Here is a 15,045-nt window from a genome sequence, read left to right as displayed (position 1 = left end):
GGCAGCAATGCTAACCACTGTGCCCCACGGAGAGAGAAACAGAGTTAAAATTATTTAGTTATTAGTCACAAGTAGGCTTACATTAACACTGCAATGAAGTCGCTGTGAAAATCCCCTAGTCGCCAGAGTCCAGTGCATGTTCATAGAACATTACAGCGCAGTACAGGCCCTTCGGCCCTCGATGTTGCGCCGACCAGTGGAACCAATCTAATGACCCTCTAACCTAAACTATTCCAATATTATCCATATGTCTATCCAATGACCATTTGAATGCCCCTAAAGTTGGCGAGTCCACAACTGCTGCAGGCAGGGCAATCCACGCCCTTACAGTGTTCGGGTACACTGAGGGGAGATGCAGACACGGGGAGAATGTGCAAACTCCACATAGACAGTGACCCAAGGCCAGAACTGAACCCGGGTCCCTGGAGCTGTGAGGCAGCGGTGCTAACCACTGTGCCACCCCCTCTACTCTATCTAGACTTGCACCTTCTAAGTATTAAGTGGTCTCTCTATTCTTCCTCCTGAAAGCTGCTATCCAGAATCTCTTCTGGGTGAAGTAGATGCTCCGTGGTGTCATTTTCTGCCTGAGTTTGGGGACATGTGGTGTGCAGAGCATCAGTGTCACTGGATCAGGAGCCTATATCAGTTGATATATATATTTAGAGGAGAGCCGGTGGATGTGGTCTTTCTAGATTTTCAGAAAGCGTTTGACAAAGTGCCTCACAAGAGGTTATTGCAGAAGGTCGAGGGACATGGAGTTGGGGGTAGGGTGTTAGCGTGGATTGTGGATTGTCCACAATCAGCCCCTCCAGTCTGTCGAGCACCGCCTTTCTAGTAACAGTAATGTCATTAAGACCCTCCAGTCCTACCACCTTTCTATCGCTAACACCCGGCAAATTATTCACGTCCTCCTCCGTGAAGACAGAAACAAAAAAGTTATTCAATACCTTAGCCATATCCCCATCCCCTACCACTAGGTCCCCTTTCTCATCCTCTAAAGGACCAACATTCACCCTAGCCAGCCTCTTCCTTTTTATATATTTATAAAAACTCCTGATATAGGATATATGAGTTATATATATATAAGGAGTTGAGGAGGAACTTCTTCACTCAAAGGGTGGTGAATCTCTGGAATTCTCTGCCCGTTGAAGTGGTGGAGGCTGCCTCGCTAAATATTTTTAAGACGCGGGTTGATGGGTTTTTGATAGGAGAGGGGATTAAGGGTTATGGGGAGAGGGCGGGAAAGTGGAACTGAGCAGCGACATATCAGCCATGATCTTATTGAATGGCGGGGCAGGCTCGAAGGGCTGAATGGCCTACTCCTGCTCCTATTTCTTATGTTCTTATGTTCTTATGTTCTATAATTGGCATGAAATTACAGTTCAAATGTCAATGATAATTTGCATTTACATGGGGGCCTTTGATATAGGAAAACACTGGCTTGGGTCACCGTCTATGCCAAGGCTACACATTCTCCCCGTGTCTACTTGGGTTTCCTCCAGGTGTTCCGGTTTCCTCCCATAGTCCAAAACATGCTGGTTAGGTGCACTGGCTATGCTAAATTGTCCCACAGTGTACCCGAACGGGGGTCGGAATGTGGTGACTAGGGGATTTTCACAGTAACTTCATTGCAGTGTTAATATAGGCCTACTTGTGACACCAATGAATAAACCTTTTTATTTAAACTTTCAATAAAAAGAAACATAAAACCCACAGGGACTCCACATTATTTTCACACCCAAATCAAATGTTGCCCATTCTGCCCTCATCGCTCGGCACACGTTTCACACTGGGACCTGGATTCTCATTCGTAGCGTGGCGTAGGACATAAAGCAATCAGAGTCAGGCCAGTTTTCTTAGTTCAAATTTCCATCAACTTTCGATGGTTAAGTCGGGAGAGAGGCAGCAGTGCTAACCACTGTGCCATCTCAGCTCCAGGATCCCGGGTTCAATTCCTGGTTGGGTCACTGTCTGTCTGGAGTTTGCACATTCTCCCCGTGTCTGCGTGGGTTTCCTCCAGGTGCCCTGGTTTCCTCCCACAGTCCAAAGACGTGCGGGTTAGGTGGATTGGCCATGCTAAATTGCCTCTGAGTGTCAGGGAGACTAACTAGGTTAAAGGCATGGGATTATGGGGACAGAGCCTGGGCGGGGTTGTGGTTGGTACAGACTCGATGGGCCGAATGGCCTCATTCTGCACTGTAGGGATTCTATGAGGTATGAAACATGTGGCTTATTATCTATTGTCTGTTGTACACAACAGCCCCAACAAGTTACTGTGGATGTGTTAGTGTCAACATGATTTGCCTGTGATTATGCAGTAGCTGGTGGAATCCAGCATTAGAATAAAGAACAAAGAAAATTACTGCACAGGAACGAGCCCTTCAACCCTCCAAGTCTGCACCAACCATACTGCTCAACCGAATTAAAACCCCCTACCCTTCCAGGGACCACATCTCTTTATTCCCATCCTGTTCATACATTTGTCCCAACCCCCTTAAAACTCACTATCGTATCTGCTTCCACTACCTCCCCCAGCAGCGAGTTCCAGGCACCCACCACCCTCTGTGTAAAACATTTGCCTTGTACATCTCCTTTAAACCTTATCCCTCACACCTTAAACCTATGCTACGAGAGGACACAGATTGAAGGTGCGGGGAGGCAAGTACAGAAGTGATGTTAGGGGTAAGTTTTTCACTCAGAGGGTGGTGAGTGAATGGAATCGGCTGCCGTCAGTGGTGGTGGAGGCGAACTCGCTGGGGTCTTTTAAAAGACTTCTGGATGAGTATATGGAATTTAATGGGATTGGGGGTTATAGATAGGTCTATAGATTGGTAGGTGTTGATGTGATCGGCGCAACTCGTGGGCCGAAGGGCCTGTTTGTGCTGTAGTGTTCTATGTTCTATGTTCTATGCCCCCTAGTAATTGACTCTTCCATCCTGGAATAAAGCTCCTAATTACCCATCATAATCTTGTAGACTTCTATCAGGTCACCCCTCAACCTCCATCGTTCAGTGAAAACAAACCAAGTTTTTCCAACCTCTCCTCATAGCTAATGCCTCCACACCTGGCTACATTCTGGTAAATCTTTTCTGTACCCTCCCCAAAGCCTCCATATCTTTTCTGGTAGTGTGGCGACCAGAATCGAACACTATATTCCAAGCGCAACCTAATTCTTTGAAGTTGCTCCATCCTTTCACCCCGCTTGGTTATCTCCCAATGCCACTAACCTCACCCATGGTAAAGGGCCAAATGGGAGAAGGGTTGGAGGGAGTGAAGGCAGAGGGTGGGTGGGGGGGGGGAGAGGGGGGACTGATGCGGAAGTGGGGAGCCAGACTGAAAATGGCCGGAGTTGGAGAAGGACTGAAGGAAGGAGGGTGGGGCAGTCTGAAAGGAGCAATAGGCCATCGCACTCAGCCAGGTACCAAGGCATTTAAACTGCCCAAAATGGTCAGCTCACTTCAGCTACGCACCTTCATAGACGACGCAGTGGCAAATGGTGAGAGTCTGAATCTAGCCAGTTGTCCTAGATAAGTCAGGATGTGGGGACCTAGTGTCCCCAGACATGCAGAGTGTAAATCAGGCAATAATACTCAACTGAATCTGAAGAGATCCAGGGAGTTGGATCCAGACTCTGGGATCGGGGTACAAGCTCACTACAAATCTCTTCATGTTGGTTTAGTCAGAATACAACATCCACTTTCCTTGTCCAAACAGGCGCCGGAGCGTGGCGGCTAGGGGATTTTCACAGTAACTTCATTGCAGTGACAATGTAAGCCTACTTGTGACTAATGAATAAACTTTAAGCTTAGCTCTTGTCTTTCAGCGCGCACTATCTACAAAGTCCACTGCAGACGTTCACCAAAGATCCTTAGACAGCACCTCCCAAACCTACTACCACTTCCACCTAGAAGAACAAGGTAGCAGACACATGGTGACATCACCACCTACAAGCTCCCCTCCGACCCACTCACTATCCTGCCTTGGAAATATATCGCCCTCCTTCGCAGTCGCTGGGTCAAAATCCTGGAATCCCCTCCCTAACGGCATTGTGGGTCAACACACAGAACATGGACTGTAACGATTCAAGAAGGCAGCTCACCACCACCGTCTCAAGGGCGACTAGGGATGGGCAATAAACACTGGCCTAGCCAGCGATGCCCAGGTCCCACGACTGAATAAAAAAACTTCCTGATTGTCATATGTGACATGCCTCGATTTTGCTACTGCCATGGCAACAAGATCCGGGCTGATTAGTCGGCTGCTAAATATTTGCAAGTGTAAAGTATATGCTCAGCAGATTTGTACAAATATTATGTCTTATTGAAACGTACTGAGGGAGCTTGACGAAGTAGATGCTGACACTCTGTTTCCCTACACTGCGGAATAGAAACATAGAAACTAGAAGTAGGAGTAGGCCATTTGGCCCTTCGAGCCTGCTCCGCCATTCATTTTGATCATGGCTGATCATCAAATTCAATATTCTGATACCCCCCTTCTCCCATATCCCTTGATCCCTTTAGCCCCAAGAGCAAAATTTAATTTCTTCTTGAAATCAGACAATATTTTGGTCTCAGCTACATTCTGTGGGAGTGAATTCCACACATTCACCACCCTCTGGGTGAAGAAATTTCTCCTCACCTCAGTTCTAAAAAGTTTACCTCTTATCCTCAGACTATGACCCCTGGTTCTCGGCTCCCCCACCACTGGGAATATGCTTTCTGAATCTACCCTGTCTAACCCTGTTAGAATTTTATACTTTTTTATGAGGCCCCCTCTCACTCTTCTAAACTCCAGTGAATATAATCCTAACCGGCTTAGTGTCTCCTCATATGACAGATTTACCATCCCAGGAATCAGCCTGGTAAACCTTCGTTGTACTCCCTCTACAGCAAGGATATCCTTCCTCGAACCCTCAAACTTGCGGACACTGTTTAAAAATAAGACATTTCCCACTTAGGATGAAAATGGGGAGGAATTTCTTTCTCAGAGAGTGGCTGGTGCCTGGAATTCTTCCCCCCCCAGCGAACCGTGGAGGCCGAGGGCCATTCAATATGTTCAAGACCAAGCGTGACTGATTTTTGATTGAGAAGGGGGTCAAGGTGAGGTCAGGAACATGAGTTGGTATGTAGAATTGAGACCAGAGTCAGATCAGCCATGATCTCACTGAACGGTACATCAGCCTCGAAGGGCTAAACGGCCAACACCTGCCCCTATTTCTGAGAACCACCTTCCAATAACGAAAAACCACCAGACTGAGTCACAGGATTTTATCGTGGACTCTGCGACTTTGAAGTCAGGACGAAATGTAGAACCTGCCTGGCAACTTTACAGGAGGCAGACTCCTAACCCGGACATCTGTGGGCCAGCGTTCCAGATCAGGAAGGAGAGTTTGCTCCAAATGCTGTCAGCCAAACTCTGGGACCGGCAGACGTGAAACCAGGAGAGGTGGGCCCCACTGAGGCAGGTCAGAGACCGTGAGGATATCTCAACATGGGTGCACCCTTGTAGAGTCAAGTACGAATTAAAATTCAGGATGGGTGAAAGGGAAGCCTGCCCTCCAGGTCAATCGTCAAGGTGATAATGCCTCCACGGGGGACAGTTAAGGCCTCGGGATTGCCTTCCCTGCCTGCGACCCACTCTGTGCAGCAAGGAGCTTCAGGCTGCAATGTCCAAGGCCCCATCTCACCCCCACCACCAGTACACCTCCCCCCCCCCCCAAGCCTTCTTCCCCACATCAACTCCAGCTACTTCGAGGAGGCTGCCTTCATGTAGCTGCCATCGTCTCCACAGGGTGGGGCAGCTCCACCATTGGCACAATGCTGAAAACATGGACCTTAATCTTGCCAATCAGCTGCCTGCCTGCTTGGTATAGGCATAGGATCCGCCTCACAGCTGGGTGACATGCCCCGGGATCAAGTCTCAAAGCTGATATGCCACTCCCCCCCCCCCCATCCCACCCATCCCTCCCAACCCAGTACCACCCCCTCATCCCCATTCCATGGGGCGACACAGTGGCACAGTAGTTAGCACAGCTGCCTTACAGAGCCAGGGACCTAGGTTCGATTCCCTGCTTGGGTCACTGCCTGTGCGGAGTTTGCACATTCTCCCCATGTCTGCGTGGGTTTCCTCCCACAGTCTGAAAGATGTGCTGGTTAGGTGCATTGACCCGAACAGGCACTGGAGAGTGGCAACTAGGGGAATTTCACAGTAACTTCATTGCAGTGCTAATGTAAACCTTATTTGTGACTAATAAATAAACTTAACTTTAACCATTTGCACCAGTCTAGGGGTTGGTAGAATTCTGTCCAGTGATTTAATGAGTTTGACTGTGCCCCAGTCCACCCAGTTTCTGGTCTTGGGTGATGTTGGTAAAAGACGCAGTTGAGGCTTTGATTCTTTCTCAAAGTTAGGGCAGCACAGCGGCACAGTGGTTAGCACTGCTGTCTCACAGCTCCAGGGACCTGGGTTCGATTCTTGGCTTGAGTCACTGGGTGGAGTTTGCACATTCTCCCCGTGTCTGCATGGGTTTCCTCCGGGTGCTCTGGTTTCTTTTCACCGTCCGGAGACACTTAGGTCAGGTTGATTGGTCATGCAAAGTCGACCCTTAGTGTCCGGGATAAGTAGGTTAAAAGGATTAACAGTGTGGGGTTACGGGGATAGGGTCTGGGTGGGATTGTTGTCAGTGTGGATTCAATGGGCTGAATGGCCTCCTCCTGCACTGCAGGGTTCCTATGATTCTTAGTTTGGAATGTACAGAATATGGTTTGGAGTTCACTCCACCCAGCACCCCATTCGAACATGCCATTTGATAATGTACCACAATGTAAATGAATTACCGTGTAATAGGAGAAATTTACAGGAGGAATTTCAGATATATAGTGATTCTATAGTGAATATAGTGACTACAGGACAGTAGAACTATATTTAAAGGGGATTTTTTGACAGGGTGCAATGAGGTACCAGACCGTAAATGTCCTATATACCAGGAGACACAGATTATAAAGATTCTGCACCATCAGAGATGTCCATTAAAAAGGACCTTACAAGGATATATTATCATAAGGGTACAGTATAACAAGCAATAGTGTGTTATAATTATGATGAATGACAGGCATATAGTATTATCCGAGTATAGATGACAGGGGTGTTTCATACTTTTTATCTAAAATTACATTTAATTGACCTGAACATTTGCTTCAGCTTGTATGGGCGCCTATTTTATTTTATGCGCTGTCCATCTGCCCCCTCACCTCGAGACTCGACATTTCCAACATGTTCCTGGTCAGCCTACCAAGTTTTACCTTCAGGAAGTGCCGGAGGATTGGAAAACGGCTAATGTTATGCCGTTGTTTAAGAAGGGTGCCAGGCAAAAGGCGGGGAATTATAGGCCGGTTAGTTTAACGTCTGTGGTAGGTAAAATGTTAGAATCCGTCATTAAGGAGGAAATTGCGAGGCATCTTGAAGGGAATTGCTTGATAGAGCAGACGCAGCACGGTTTCATTAAAGGGAAGTCATGTCTGACAAATTTACTGGAGTTCTATGAGGATGTGTTTAGGGCGGTGGATAGAGGAGAGCCGGTGGATGTGGTCTTTCTGGATTTTCAGAAGGCGTTTGACAAAGTACCTCACAAGAGGTTATTGCAGAAGGTCGAGGGACATGGAGTTGGGGGTAGGGTGTTAGCGTGGATAGAGGATTGGTTGTCAAATAGGAGGCAGAGAGTGGGGGTCAACGGGTGCTATTCGGATTGGCGGTTGGTGACTAGTGGGGTGCCCCAGGGGTCGGTGCTGGGGCCTCAGCTTTTTACCATTTATATAGATGATCTGGAGGAGGGAACCGAGTGTAGGGTGTCGAAATTTGCTGATGACACCAAGATTGGGGGAACGGCAAATTGTGCGGAGGGTGTGGAGAGTCTGCAGAAGGATCTAGATAGGCTGGGCGAATGGGCCAGGAAATGGCAAATGGAATTTAATGTTGGCAAGTGTGAGGTGGTCCACTTTGGTAGGAAGAATGGTAGGAAGGACTATTACTTACGTGGCGAAAAACTGCAGCAGGCGACGGTGCAGAGGGACCTCGGGGTCCTTGTGCATGAGTCGCAAAAACCCAGCTTGCAGGTGCAGCATGTGGTCAGGAAGGCGAATGGGATGCTGGCCTTCATAGCGAGGGGGATTGAATATAAAAGTAGGGAGGTCTTGCTGCAGCTGTATAGGGCATTGGTGAGGCCGCAGCTGGAGTACTGTGTGCAGTTTTGGGCGCCGCACCTGCGCAACGATATTTTGGCCTTGGAGGGAGTGCAGAGGAGGTTTACTAGGCTGATACCGGAGTTGAGGGGGTTGAGCTATGAGGAGAGGCTGAATAAACTAGGCTTGTACTCGTTAGAGTTTAGAAGAATGAGGGGAGATCTCATTGAGACGTATAAGATGATGAATGGGATGGATAGGATAGAGGTGGAGAGACTCTTCCCACTCAGAAAGGACAGTAGGACTAGGGGGCACAGCCTCAAGATAAAGGGGGAGCGGTTTAGAACGGAGTTGAGGAGGAACTTCTTCACTCAAAGGGTGGTGAATCTCTGGAATTCTCTGCCCGTTGAAGTGGTGGAGGCTGCCTCGCTAAATATTTTTAAGACGTGGGTTGATGGGTTTTTGATAAGAGAGGGGATTAAGGGTTATGGGGAGAGGGCGGGAAAGTGGAACTGAACCACGACAGATCAGCCATGATCTTATTGAATGGCGGGGCAGGCTCGAAGGGCTAGATGGCCTACTCCTGCTCCTATTTCTTATGTTCTTATGTAAAAAAAACCCCCGCTGCCCGTCTCCTAACACACACTGAGTTCCCTTCTCCTCTCAGCCCCGCACCAGTCCGATGGCCAACCGGCTCCCGGCTCAGCAATGCCTTGAATCTAAGAACCTCAACCCCGTTTTCAAAGCCCCTCCATGACCTTGTCCCCTCTCCCTCCCCTTCCCCTCGCTAACCCCCTCCCCTCCGGCCTTCCCCCCCTTCACCCCACTTCCACTCCTCTCTGTAATCTCCTCCAGCCTCACAACTTCAGCCCTCCTCCAATTCTGGATCTTCACTATTCCCTATTGTAATCACTCCAATATTGGTTTCAGCTGCCTGGACCCTCAAGCTCCGGAATTTCCCTCCATCTCTCTAACTCTCCTTCCTCCTTTATGATGCTTCTTGAGCTTCCTGCTTTGACCAAGCTTGTTGGTCATTTACCCTAATTTCATCTTACATGGTAAGTTGTGAAGGGTGTCGGGACACTTGATGATATTAACAGTGCTATATAAATTTACTTATTCATTATTAGTGTCACCATTAGGTTTACATTAACACTGCAATGAAGTTACTGTAAAAACTCTCTACTCACCACACTCTAGCGCCTGTTTGGGTACACCGAGGGAGAATTTAGCATGGCCAACAGACCTAACCAGCACATTCTTCAGACAGTGGGAGGAAACTGGAGCACCCGGAGGAAACCCACATAGACATGGGGAGAACATGCAGATTCTGCAACTGAGGGAGAATTTAGCACGGCCAAAGCACCTAACCGGCACATTTTTCGGACTGTGGGAGGAAACCGGAGCACCTGGAGGAAACCTACATAGATATGGGGAGAGCGTGCAGACCCCGCACAGACCCAAGCCGGCAATCAAACCCGGGTCCCTGGTGCTGTAAAGCAGCAGTGCTACCGACCGTACCACCGTGCTGCCCCAAGTTGTTATTGACTGAGTTGCGAACAAATAGACTCCCTGTTCCTGGTTGCCAAGTGCAACCTCACTTCCCTGAGTGAACACAATCAAGCAGCTCTAAAATGTACTCTGTGCATCTGTGAGATCCAAACAAATGCAATACTGGCGTCAGGAGCAGCAGAGACGACAACACAGGAATCTGTGCAATCAAAGACCCTCCCGTCTGACTCAAAGGATAGCAAATAACAGAAGTCTGGTCTCTCACTCCCAAATGTTGTACAGCGTCGGTGATGGCACTTGACATAATTAGTAGCAATTTCAACTCATTTCACTAAAATTCCTTTTAGCACCGCAGAATCCATAGAGCCTCTACAGTACAGAAGGACGACCTTCAGCTCATTTAACCTGCACTGATCGCAATTCCACCCAGGCCCTAGCCCCATAATTCTACATACTCATCCCGCTAATTCCCCCGACACCAAGGATCAATTTAATATGGCCAATCAACCCAACCCGCACATCTTTGGAATGTGGGAGGAAACCGGGACACCCTGAGGAAACCCACGCAGACATGGGGAGAACATGCAAACTCCACACAGTCATCCTAGGCCTGAATTGAACCCGGGTCCTAGGCTCTGTGCCACCTGGATCCGAACAGCAGCTCAGGTGATTGCACCAAGGTTCCTCATCTTCAGGTAAGTGCCCTGATTGCATTGAGTCAGCAGGCTCCTTGTGCTGGGTGGCAGTGTAGGTGCTGTGGGTGGGGTGGGGCGGGGCGGAATAGAACAGCACTACAACCAAGCCCAATTTTGTCTTCACAGGTTTCATTCTCTCAACCACATTTTGGTAAGTCACTGAGTAACAAATATTAGCAGACAATTTGGTTCGGGACACTCAGAGTGTTGCAAATATGCCCATCCAAAGATGTGTAGGTTAGGTGTTTTGGCCACGTGAAATTGCCCCTTAGTGTCCCAAGATGTGTAGGTTCAGGGAAGGTTAGCCATGTTAAATGTGCAGGGTGACGGAGATGGGGTGGGGCAGTGAGAGCCTGGGTAAAGCTCTATGGAGAGTCAGTGCAGACTTGATGAGTCGAATGGCTTCTTTCGGCACTCTAGAGGTTCTATGGTTCTAAATGCCATCCTAGCCAAAATCAATTATCTCAGGGCACTGGACATGGGGGCTATATTAAAAAAAGTGAAAAAGAGTCCCTTCGGCCCATCAAGTCTGCACCGATGTCGAGGGTGGCACGGTGGCACATTGGTTAGCACTGCTGCCGCACAGTTCCAGGGACCCAGGTTTGATTCCAGCTTTGGGTGACTGTTTGCATGTTCTTTCTCCCTGTATCTGCGTAGGTTTCATCTGGATGCTCTACCTGCCCACTTGGGTGGATGTTAACGCTCCCATGGCACTAAATCCAAGATGGCATGGAGCAAGGCGACTTATGGCAATCTGCGCCCAGCATACCCTCTAATTGCAATTTTTACTCTTGCTCTATGCTCCTAAAACTTTATTCTAACTCTTACAGACTCCTAACAATGCACTCAATTGTTTCTTGCGCACTTTACAGACAAAGCATACTGTTCATAGAGAAGGAAAGGAGAGAGTGCAGAATGTAGTGTTACAGTCATAGCTAGGGTGTAGAGAAAGATTAACTTAATATGAGATAGGTCCATTCAAAAGTCTGATGGCAGCAGGGAAGAAGCTGTTCTTGAATCTGTTGGTACGTGTCCTCAGAGTTTGTATCTTTTTCCCGATGGGAGAAGTTGGAAGAGGGGATGTCCAGGGTGCGTGGCGTCCTTAATTGTGCTGGCTGCTTTTCCGAGGCAGCGGGAAGTGTAGACAGAGTCAATGGATGGGAGATTGATTTGAATGAATGACGGACTGGGCTTCATTCACGATCCTTTGTAGTTTTTTGTAGCCCTGGACAGAGCAGGAGCCATACCAAGCTGTGTTACAATCAGAAAGAATGCTTTCTATGGCGCATCTGTAAAAGTTGGTGAGAATTGTAGCTGACATGCCAAATTTCCTTAGTCTTCTGGGAAAGTAAGAGGCGTTGGTGGGTCTTCTTATTGTCGGCATGGGAGAACCAGGACAGGTTGTTGGTGATCCGGACACCCAAAAACCTGAAGCTTTGTACTTCCATCCCCACTGACGTAGACAGGGGCATGTTCTCCACTACCTGAAGTCGATGACTATCTCTTTTGTTTTGTTGACATTGAGGGAGAGATTATTATGCACAGAGATGATGAGTTAACCTGAGAATCTGTGGACTCAGTGCCTGCATCGCCTGTGCAACCGTCGCTAAAACTGGCCGAACCACTTCTCCGGTGTGTGAAGACAGCTTGAGAGCGATTCTGTATCCGCCGTCTGCTCACTCTCCCTCACAGCGACACATTATTAGTTAATTTTAAAAAGTTTCTTCCCGCAGAATGACATGGGAACCTCACTGACTGCCCTGCGTTACCTTTGAAGTTCCCACACACACACACAGACAGACACACAGACACACACACACACACACCTGCTGCTCCTGAACTTGGCAACCTTGCAGGGTCAGAGAGGGAACACACCCCAGTACAAAACGGAATAAGTGACACACCATACCTTGCCGGCAAAGCTTCCTTCAGTCTCTCGGATTGCTCCCTCCAGCCTCCCGAGTCCTAATCCGATGTCGTCTTGGCAAGAAAATAAATAACTTGCAGCTGATCAGAACGCGATTCTGCTCACCGTCTTTGCAAAGCTACTCTTCACAGTGCTTCCCATCAGAGCAGCATCGCAGGAGACGCCTCCCCGGCTCTCCCCCTGTGTGTGTTTGTGAGAGCTCTCCTTCGCAGACTGCTCTGAAATCCGACACCCCAAGGTCTTGCCTACCCGCCCAGTGCAATCTTCTGCTTTTCCATCGCGAGGGGAAGGGATAGATAATGTGACAGGCAGGCTCTGTGCAAGAGTTACCGCTCCTAATTACAGGGCGCTTGTGTTTGTGTGTGACGCAACCTGCATTAGTCAGCCCAGCAGGTGAACACCAGCGAACAAACACAGAATAAAACCTCAGCGAGTAGCTCCAGGCAGCACGCAAGGCCCTAGCTTCTGTTACAGCGCTGCCTTTTCAAATAACTTATCACCCACACCCCAGACCTGAATTCCTGCCCTGCTTCTTCCAAAGCGCTGACTCAACAACAGCAACCTGCATTTATATAGCACCCTTAATATAGCAGAACATGCCCACCCCTCGCTCCGTTGCCAGTTGCCCAACATTTTTTGCCAAAGAGAGATTGAGGTCTTCATGAAGAGAGACAGGCAGAGATACAAACATACGAAATAAGAGAAAAGAGGCCATTCTGCCCCTTTAAGGGCATGTCAAAGGGGAGCAGAAGTAGGCCACTCGGCCCCTCGAATTTGCTTTGCCACTCATTAAGATCACGGCTGATCTGTTTATGTTTCTAATTCAACATTTCCACCTAACCCCAATAACCTTTGATCCCCTTGTCTAACAAGAATCTATCTACTTCCTCCCTAAAAACTAATCGATGACCCCCACCTCTGTCTCTACCACCTTCCAAAGTCGCACAACCCTCCTGGGAGAAAGAAACGTCTCCTCATCTCTGCCCTCAAAAGGGCGACTCCTAGAAACAATTCCCCTTAGTTCTGGGCTCGCCCACAAGAGGAAACATCCTTTCCATCCCTCAGGATCTTATTGAGGACTGTAGTATCCCAACAGTACAGAAGGAGGCCATCCAACCCACACTGTCCCTCTGACAGAGCATCATACCCAGGCTTACCAGGAGATCATGAGCTGAAACCTCCAGTAATATGTCCAATGCTGCCTGGATAACCTATTCTTTGCATGAATCTATATAAGTTTCTGGAGGCTAATTAATTGCGTGCCTTCATTACAAGCAGTAGAGGCACTCACATTCCAGCAGAGATTGTGAGATGGCTATCAGGACCAAGTGCTCTGCCTGACTTTCTATTCTCTCTACTCTCTTATCTGTACTGTCGGCTGACATTAGTGAACCAAAGATCAAACTGAGATCCGCAAAATATGCTTTGAATTACACAGCTCCAGGTTCATGTGCAACAGGGACCTCCCTGTCTGCCCTTTTAGTTTACTCACCTTACGCAAAACCTCTCTAACCCTGACTCCGTTCCCCATCCCTGCCTCTCCATTCAAAATCCATGCTCCCAAGGGATTATTTCGAAGAAGAGCAGGGAAGTTCTTCCCGGGAGTCTGACCAATATTTATCCCTCAATCCCTCAAGGGTGGCACAGTGCTTAGCACTGCTGCCTCACTGCGCCAGGGACCTGGGTTTAATTCCAGACTCCGGTGTCTATCTGTATGAAGTTTGCATTTCTTTCCCGTGTCTGCGTGGATTTCCTCTGGGTGCTCTGGTTTCATCCCAGTTTCAAGATGTGTAAGTTAGGTGGATTGGCCATGCTAAATTGCCCCTTACTGTCCAAAGGTGTGTAGGTTAGGTGGATTAGCCATGCTAAATTGCCCCTTAGTGTCCAAAGATGTGTACGTTAGGTGTATTAGTCATGATAAATGCATGAGGCCACAGAGATAGGGCAGTGGGGTGTGCCTGGGTGAGATGCTCTTTTGGAGAGTGGGTACAGAGTCAGTGGGCTGAATGGTCTCCTTTTGCACTGCAGGGATTCAATAAAAGTAATTCTAGTATCTACATCACGGAAACAGATTATCTGCTCATTTATTACATTGCTGTTTGTGGCAGCTTCCTGTGTACAAAATGGCGACTGCTTTCCTACATTACAACAGCGACTGCCCTTTTGAAAGTATTTAATTGATGATAAAGCCCTTTGGGATATTGGAAAGTACTTCTTTTTGTTTTATTCATACCCCGCCGTGTGCAGTTTGACCCTGAGCTGACATTCAAACCCTACACCGTGTCCATTATCAGATCTCCACTGCCCCTATCTTCCCTCACACAACGGGGCATAGAGCTGTAGTCATTACATTACAATACGGGAGACTTTCCAACTTAGACAAGGACTGCAGCCTTTTTAGAATCACCCACATTCACAGAACAAATTAAAAAATAAAGCTCCACTAGCCTATCCTCAGTCAACACTTGGAAGGATCTGATTGGCTTTGAGGTGCTTTAGGTTTTCCAGCTGGCCATTAATTAAAGCCATTAAAAAAAACGCAACTGTTCCTTTTTCTGCTGCTGTCCTGCTTTTGACATTGAGTCACTGCAGATTGTGGCATTCAGTTCACGCGCAGCCATATCCAAATGCAGATAAAGGGTGAGTGATCAGCTATTCATGCTTTAGCTCTGTTGATTGAGGGTTCAATCGTCGCCAAGAGATCAGAGCTGTGGCACTTCTTGGAAAAGCACCA

General features: G+C 48.1%; 1 protein-coding gene across 14 annotated transcripts in view; it reads right to left on the bottom strand.

The window, feature by feature from the left end:
• The window catches only part of plekha6 (pleckstrin homology domain containing, family A member 6), a 331,150-nt gene that overhangs the window by 187,182 nt on the left and 128,923 nt on the right, over nucleotides 1–15,045 (bottom strand). For 2 of the 14 annotated variants that reach the window (XM_080209813.1, XM_080209812.1), the window contains exon 1: nucleotides 12,294–12,693. The exons of the other annotated variants lie outside the window; for them this stretch is intronic. The gene's annotated coding sequence lies outside the window, so the exon portion shown is untranslated. Of the gene's footprint in view, nucleotides 1–12,293; nucleotides 12,694–15,045 lie in introns of those variants that run through there. 14 annotated transcript variants of the gene reach the window in all.

The sequence above is a fragment of the Carcharhinus amblyrhynchos genome, chromosome 22 (genome assembly GCF_965287045.1).
Source record: "Carcharhinus amblyrhynchos chromosome 22, sCarAmb.v2.hapA, whole genome shotgun sequence".
Classification (NCBI taxonomy): domain Eukaryota; kingdom Metazoa; phylum Chordata; class Chondrichthyes; order Carcharhiniformes; family Carcharhinidae; genus Carcharhinus; species Carcharhinus amblyrhynchos.
This window is presented reverse-complemented; position numbering and strand designations above follow the sequence as displayed.